We start from the raw sequence: 9,291 nt of genomic DNA, 5'->3' as shown, positions 1-9,291 counted from the left end.
AAGGCCTGTGCTTCCAACTCCTTGACTCTTTTGGATAAAATATCCAATTGAGCTAGCAGTGCATCCCACTCTTGTTTCTATTTGGTATCCTTGTTGGATTCAACCATGCCATCTAGGATTTCGGCTACAACTTCATAGGGCTGGTGTAGCATACCACCCGCGAAGAGTTGATCAACATTACTTCTATTATCGAATCCAAGACCCCTATAGAAGTTCTCTAGTAGCACCTTGTCGGTCATCCCATGAGTGGGGCACGGCTGCAACAATTCCTGAAACTTCAGCCACATTTCCTGAAGGGTTTCATCCCCTACTTGTTTGAACGTTAGGAGGTTGTCCCTAAAATTCAACAATTTCAAGAGGGGGTGATCCGTTTGATACCCATAATGATTATTCGTACTCATTGTCCTGCTTCTATACATGAAAAAATAATACAAAACTAAAAATTAAGTAAATAAACTACGACTGAGAAGAACAAAAATCCTACTTAACAACAAATTCTCAACTAACACCACTCCCTGACAGCGGCACCATTTTGATGTTTACGTAATCAAGACACAACTTCCAATGCAAGTGTCTACGGTCGTACAATAGTAAAGTAACCCAAACAAGGGTTGGGGTCGCGTCCCAAGGGAGCGGTTCCAAAAAATTAGTGGTTAAGCACGAAAGTGCTAAAACTAACCGTAGCTAAAAACTTTATCGAATGAAGACATGACAAATTAAAGGGTTTGACACGAGTGTCAATTATGAATGGGGGGTTTGTAAACAACTAAAAAGCAAAAACAACAAAAATAAAGAAAGATAAGAATATGGAGACGGGATTCTTGGGATGTGATAGGAATACGGGCTAAACTAGATCATTGGGTACATGTTTTTGATAGTAAATTCGTTGAATATTTGTGACTAGTCTAGACTATAGTGGGCGTATATTCTCTCTCAAGAAACTTACCCCGAATCAATTCGGTTTCTCTCGAACACCGAGTTTCCGATTTAAGAACAACCTCCGCCTTAGCCCACTCACTCTCTCGAGCTGAGTGTGTCGGAGAAGGACTAGGGTTCACTCTTTCGAGATAAACCTCATGTCGACCCAATCCCACCTGCCATCGATTTAGTAGTCTTAGTTTTACGACCTCTCTATCGAGCAAGCCGAAAACACAAAGGTGAAATCATATTTGCAACTACAATTTCATTAAGTTCACCACAACTATTAAACGAAATCACATTTACACAACAAATAAACCATCAACAAGCAAGACTCAATAGATAATCTAACCCATATTCACAAAATCACACCCCAAGAATTGGGGTTTTAGCTAACCATGTAAAACAGATAAAAAGTTATACCAATCTCAGTTTCCATCAATGGGTATGCAAGATTAAGTCTTAAAACAAGTCAAGAGTGAAGAATCCACAAAACCCAAGTCCAAAATATTAGAGTTAAAACCCTTTGAATCTTCAAGTTCTTCAAAAACCCTCTCCAAACTCAGAGAGAATATTCTCTCCCAAAATTGTATTCCAAACTTAATATATCTGAAACACACTCCAAAGAATAACAACTGAACTAGTATTTATAGTTTTCTGAAAATGTGTTGCGAAGGAATCATTCGGGGCAGTTAATCAGGATCGCCGATACATTCGGTGATCCACCCTTTGGTCTGCTTCATCGCCTCTCAACTCTTGCATTCAGCATCTTTGCATCATGGATCATTGGGTGGTATAATACTGCTTAGCGGAACTGCTTGGTGACACGCCCACTGCTCCATTTCACAGCCGATTTGATCTTTTCCTTCAGGGCTCAACACACTGGAACAAAAGGCGAGGATAAGACCTTTTGGCGACTCGTCGAATGGGTTCGGCGATTCTCAGATCTTCATTCTTCATTCTTTCAGCTGCCTTTGTTCATTTTTGCTAAGTAGTGTCCATGCTTTCCCTCAAACTCCAAATACCTGAAACTTAAGGGTTTTCATAAGATATTGAGACAAAATATGCATTTGAGGACACTAATTCTATCAAAATATAGACCTAAATGAGTCCAATTTGTGGACTAATCAAACCATAACAACCCTCACACTACAATAATCCATCAATAACCTTGGCTTTAAAACCTCTCTCTCTCTCGAGCATGCCCAAAACACTAAGCTAAAATTGTATTTGCAACTGTAATTCATGAATTGCTACTCAGCTGTTGATCAAACCCACATTGAAACAATAATTAAATCATTAAACAACAATACCAATAAGCTAATTAAGCTAATAATCACACACAAGAATTGGGGTTTTAGCTACACATCATAAAAATAGAGAATCAATTATCAAATACATTAGCCATGATTATAGGGAAAAGCTTCCAAGTCTTTACAATGGTCTAAATTGAATAAATTCCAAAACCCACTTAAAAATCCTCAAATTTAAGCTTCAAAGTCTACATTGGAAACACAAAAACTCAGAGAAAACCTCAAACTCTTGAACTCATGGAATTAGAACTCATTGAAATTTCATTTAAAATTCCAATTTATAGTTGCCCAATTTTTGGTCTGAAAGGCCATTGGGAAAAGTAAGTCGCGTCTCACTGAACCAGTCGCGATCCGCCCTTTGCTCCAGTCCATTGCCGGTTTGCTTGCCGGTTTGCATTGGCCATTTTTCTTCAGGGTTCTATGACTTTAGAAGATCCAAGTTTCTATCATGGAATCGTTCGGTGATCCACCGACTGCCCATTCCTGTCGCCAAATTGGTTCTTCCACAGGATTGACACACTGGAACTTTAGGAGAGCTAAAGAGCCACTCGGTGGTTTACCGAGTGGTCTTGGCGATCACTAGGATCGCTTTTCTTCACTTCTTCAGCTTGTTTGCTCCTTTTTGCTTGGTAGTGTCCTTGCCTTGCTATTTAGCCTTCATACCTGCAAATCAACACTTTAACATCAGTTTAGAGCAGAAATTAGGCATTTGAGGACACTTAAACTATCAAAACAAAACCCTAAATAAGTCAAAATCTCAGACTCATCAAACCCCCAACTTAAACTTTTACTTGTCCTCAAGTAAAACTCAAGATAAATCAGTTCAACAAGGATGTCTACAAAAAGTGCTGCTTAAGACTCAACATAAATGCACACAAAATGGTTCAAACTACACATACAATGATCAATTGTGCTCTCAAAGTTTCAAATTGTGACTCATCATTATCAAGTGTACTCAAGCTCACAATGCTTGCTTCAAATGCAAGTTCAAGCTCAACAAAGGTATTCAAATGCCGTCACAACAAAGACGATTCCATATTCAAATCAAATTTCTCAAATATTTAAGTTCCCGGAATCACATCCAACTCTAACACTCAAAAAGATGAACACATGCATGCCTCCACCCATAGGCTTGCCCTTATATACCAATCAACATTCATTTCAGCTCACTCAAGATCACAAAGGTCTTTTTAAGGCTTGTAATGGGGCTGAGTGTAAAGGTATGCTCATTCAGGCTTAGTGGCTTTTACCTTCATAAAGTATGGCCTGTAAATAACTTTTTCTCATTCTCTTTCACATTAAAACATGTTCATAATCCACCTCATTATTCGAATAAACTTGAATCACCGGATACCTCTATTTCTTTTTTACTGTTTTCACAATTTATTTCACAACTTTTTCTCTTTTTCAGTCTTTTTCTTTCCTTTTTGTTTGTTTTTACATGGACAGGTTCCATCTTTTTCAGAACAATCCATCAAAGGGGGATTTTTCACACTTCTTGACTTTCTTTCTTTTTCACCACACCCCCAACTTAGGCTTTTGGCCTAAGTTGGCTATTCACACGAACCAATACTTCATGAAGGTTATGGGTGATGGGATAAAGAGGTCAAAGTTGTTCAAGTTTCTTCCAAACAAAAGGATAGGCTCAGAAGGTGCCAAGCAAGGTTCACATTTCTCACAAGGTTGGCCACAAAGAGGTATATTGTCAAATTGGTTCACTCTTCAAAACTTTTGCCTAAGTTCATTTCAATTGCTTACATCACTAAATAAATCGGACAAACGGGGCAAATTCTAGGTGTCATTAAGCACGATGTTCAAGAAATCCTCACCACACAAGACATTGATATAATTATCAAACAAGAATCCACACTTTCTAGCTAGCGTGCAATGTTCATCACAAGAGACTTAATTGACAATCGGATAGTCATAACGAGATGCTAAAAGTTCACATATTGCCTATGGAACTTAGTTTGCCTCATCGTAGCCGTACATTCATTTTGTTCAATTAAGAGCACTATTCAACTCATCTGTATTGACCACAATAGACACTCAAATTTGCACAAGAACAACCACAATCACACACAAAAGAGGTGGCAAAATTTTTAAATTTGGCTCAAAACCATTTCAACACCAACACCATTTTCAAACTAAAACAATGGGCCACAATTTATCAAAAATCACAATCCAACAACCAAGATATATATAAACCAATAAACTACAATATTCACAAAACACAAATATTCACAAAATAGCCCACAAGAGGTAGGTATAGAAATACCTCACCCTACCAACAAAATATGCAGTTGTCCTCAAATGCAACTAAAAATAAAAACAATCTAAAAAGAGAACAGAAAGGAGGCAAAGAAATCATCCTGCCAGGCTAGGCCTAAGGTGAAGTCTGCATATTCACAGCTCTGTCTATCAGGGCATCAGTTCCCGGTATTTCAGCATCCTTGGATCTACTAGTGCCCACCATAGACGTGTCCTGAAGCGATGCCTACCTAGCAGTCTCAAACATTGCACCCTCCAAGTCAGCCAAGTCATCATAGACTGTCTCCTCACGAACACCAAGCTTCTCTTCAGCTGTCTCAGCCTCGGCCTCAGCAGCATCATCATCAACCCTAGTCTCATCTTCAGTAGTAGTCAGAGGCACATCAGAATGAGTTGGAATATATGCACTCGGCATGTCGGGAATATCCATCGTCCGAAACAACATAAACATATCAGTGGACTTCAGCTGGTCCACATTCTTCCTCAACTCAGTAATAACAGCCTTCAAGGTCACCACATCCGTAGAACTTCGGCTCTGCTCACAAGTTGCGGCTCTAACAGTAAGGGCATCTAGTGCCAACTTGTCATCCCTCATCTCATCCCTAAGTAGGGCCAAGGCTGCAGTTATAGCCCGCTCTATCATCCCAGGCATATAATCTCAACCCATGAGGCACGCACATCGGTTAAATGAGCCAGATGGCCCATTTTGTACAGCATGGCGATAGGGGGTCGGGAAGCAGAAGCAGTAGTAGAAGATATATTGGAAAGGGGTGCGACAGATGAACCATGGGCATCAGAAGCAGAAGGTCCAGAAGTACCTGAGGGCTCATTAGCCTGAGGAGGCATGATTGCCTCTGTCGATAACGTATCAACATCAACCTCCGAGGATGTATCCACCGATTCTGCCCTCCTCCTGTCAGCTTCGTCTCGTAAGTACTCAACCTCAAAATGCCTGATGTTAGTAGAGGAGGTGGGTGTCACATCCCTATCCTTTTTCTCATCTCTAGGAACATGGGCCTGTCTGCACAATTTGGTGTTTAGTACCACAAATGAGAGCGAGGTATGTCTCTGCTTGGCCCTCATCGCCATCTCCTGTTCAATCAACAACCCCAAATTTAGCTTCTAGCGAGCAATGATAGACCCTAGACAGGCTGCCTTTGGGTGTCAGAGGATGGACTCATTCTGGGATGGTATAATAGTGCTACTGATGAAGCCGAACTAGTATCTAGCAGAAACATTCAGGTACTTCTTCTTTATGGGTGCACCTGCCTCTATCTTCCTCGGGGTGACATCAGATATAGGGGTGCCAACCACCCCTTGAGATCCTCCAAGGTGTTCTTTTAGACCAAGTCAATGTACATGTGCATGATGTCCAATGAGAACCCCAGGACAACGTTAATATCAGAGTAGCGTCATTTGACTTTCTAGCCATAAACTATCACAATCCACCAATTTCAAGGCACTGACCTTCCTCTTCCCCTTAGGAACTAGCTCACCATAAGCTAAATAGAACTTTCGGACCCTATTAGGAATGTAGGGGACGGGGTTTTGTAAAAATATCAAACTTGTGGAACTTGATAGTTTTCCATACCTCTGGGTATCTATCAACCACACCATCGGTAGAAAATCTCTTCTCCTCTAAGATTGTCCTCAAACCCTCGGACTTTAAACGATTGAGTGACAAGGGAGGAGGACCCTATACTGGTGGTGCTTGCACTACTGTCAGTGTTGGAGGAGGCATAGGAGTTGAAGCTGAAAGGGTAGGAGGCATCAGAGGCACCATGATCCTAGACGGATCTTTCATCGCTTTGGAGCGTAGCTCCGCTCTCTGGGGCTGTAATAGCTGGTCATCCTCAAGCTCAGATATGGATCCCTGAGAATCACTTTGTGAGTCCTCCTCAGTGCCTTAGGTGGTAAGGTGGGTGGCATAAACTCCCTCGTTGTCGGAGCTCTCCTCCGCTGGTGTCACAACTACGGGCGTCTTACCCTTTTACCCTCCTTTGGAGGCAGTTTTGTTGCCTTTGCCCGGGACGCAGCTGCATCCTCATTAATAGTGATTCTCCGTGCCCGCTTCCGGGGTGGTATGTCTCTACCATCTACTTTGGGTCTAGCCATTCCTACAAAACAATGTGACAAACGTTAGAAAAAGTTTAGAGAAATTATTGTTAGAAGAGTCGCCGAACCGATCGGTGAGTCGCCAAACAGATAGGTGAGTAACTGAACCACTTTGTCAACCTAGGTCGGGATCGTCGAAAGTTTCAGAACAAAAATTTCAAAATATATAAGCTGGTCGGCGTTGTCCAGGGAAATTCGGTGGATCACCGATAACTTTCGTCAAACTAGAAGTAGCTCGCTGAAAGTTACAGAATAAATTCAGGGAAAAGGGGAGCAGAAGGGGGATCAAGAAGTACTCTCGGTGAGTAGCCGAGTGAACTCAAGCAGATCGCCGAAAGTTACCAAAAAAAACTCACAGTTACCGCTGAACCCTTCGGCGAGCTTGACCCAGCTCCCCAAATGGCCCAACTTGTAAATTTTTCACCCCGTACTTGAAAATCAAGCCCGCAGCCCATTAAATCAAAATCAAACACTTACACTATGAAATTAACGCAAGACCCATACTACCATGCCCTCAGGGAACTCAGACTTCCCTCGATTTGGCCAAATTTGGCCAATTGACGTCTTTTGTCCTTAAGAAAGACGTTAACAGCTCCATCATTGGGCAAAATACGACAATTAGCACAATCCGGGGTTACTCAGACTTCAACCCACTAGACCCACAACATTTATAACACAACCGAACAATTTAAACTCATTTTCAACAAGCAACGACACGAGAGTACGATGAACAAGATGATATTACCACATATATCAATAACAAAACATAAATTTATATTGTATTTCAACCAACAATTAAGTTTGGGGTTTGGAAAACCAACCTTTTATGCCGATATTTGTAAACCTAGGCGGCAAAGAAATTCCAAAATCAATTCTGAACAAAGATTCCATGCAAAAACGAGAGTAAAAATGTGAAATTACTAGAATTTTAATGCCGGAGTGAAAGTGCAGAGATTGAAAAGAGGAGAGAATGAAAGATTTATTAATTTAAAACCGTTTGGCCCTTTTAAAACCTTTCAGTTCGCGTGCCAGTTTGCAGAGTAACTCGTGCTTGTTTTATTAGGAAAATATTATTTGGACTGGTTTAGAGTCGCCACATATTTTTTAAGAAAAATCAAGAAAACTATTGTTTTCAAAAGACTAAAACAGTAAATCTATTGAAAACTATTAAGCGGGTTCGAGGTTCATATTAGCATTTCGGGAAGGATTTGAAAGCACCCGAAATGCCCGCTAATACGCGGTTATCCGGCAATTAATTATTTGGCTAAAACAATTTTAACTTGGCTTGACTTGCGAAATTGAACTATCTTGTTAGTTAGGACCAATTTAAGGGAAAAAAAGAAAATGTTGAAATATTATCTAAGCGAAATATTTTGTAAACTTATTTATTCATTTATTAAGCCAAGTAAAAGATGAATAATTTAGTTAAGCGATTAATTCAGAATGAGTGTCTTTTGGGGATTAGAAATTTTTAGAACCTCAAGATTAATAGCGGATAATGACAAATAAACAAACACAACAAAGAAAGGAGGGAAAGATATTTGGGCCCAAATCTGGTTTTCCTGTCCGCCTGGGCTAGTATTTGGGCCCATTTCGTTTTGGGCCTTTGGCCCTTTTGAATCACATGTACCTGTCCTAAACTAACATAAAAAAGGAAATATATATTTTTATCGGTGGGCCTTTGACCCAATTCTTTCACCTGTGCTAGACTTCTAACAAGATAAAATGACAAGGGCTTAGGCCCAAAATAACAAAATACAATTTGGAATAAAGAGTGGGCCTTTGGCCCTATTTTTCGACTCTCCAATCTGTTGCATATTCTTCCAGGACCTGTTCATCAATTCTTAATGGGTTGGCTGACTCGGATAAAAGGGGATATGGGCCTCCGTGGACCAAAGGAAAATGCGAGGATAGAGTCCGTGAGGACCCGGACAAAATTTCACATGCAAACACGAAAATGAGAATCAGTAAGTAAAAGTTATGAATAATATAAAAAAACACCCAAATAAAACAGAATTTATATGCTACCATATTCTAAAATTTATACACTACCATATTCTAATATTTATTACACTACTATATTCTAAAACTTATTATACTACCATATTCTAAAATCTATATACTACCGTATTCTAAGATTTATATATTACCATATTTTAATATTTATAATACTCCACTATTCTGAAAAAATTATATACTACCGTATTTTATTATTTATTATACTACCATATTCTAAAACAGAACATTCAATGCGCGATCTAAGATCGAGAAGAAGTTTACCTTTCCAGGGGCAGCGAATAGGACGACTACGAGTAGACGGGCAGCGATTCTTCCGCCACCCAGATTCGAAACTCAAACAGACGACCAAAAGCTTCGAACGAGCTTCGAAAAGAAACTTAATAAATAAATAAAAAAAAGAACTGTCTAAAACTTTTTGAAGTATAAGATTTGTTCAAAGTAACTCCAACCTTTCCTTGACTCCCAACTTTCCCACTAGAAAATCTCTAACTAAAAATATCGCTCGGATTTCTCAAGTCGACAATCGCTCACAGAGAAAGCCAACCCTTTATCCCGATTCTAGAATTTTCAACTAAAAAAAAATCTATTCTCTAACGTTCTCCCCCTTTGACCTATGAAAAGAGGGTAACCTTTATAGAAAGAAACTAGGGCGGAA

Source organism: Solanum tuberosum, unplaced genomic scaffold (assembly GCF_000226075.1).
Source record: "Solanum tuberosum cultivar DM 1-3 516 R44 unplaced genomic scaffold, SolTub_3.0 scf00143, whole genome shotgun sequence".
Lineage (NCBI taxonomy): Eukaryota > Viridiplantae > Streptophyta > Magnoliopsida > Solanales > Solanaceae > Solanum > Solanum tuberosum.
Note: the sequence above shows the minus strand (reverse complement) of the source record.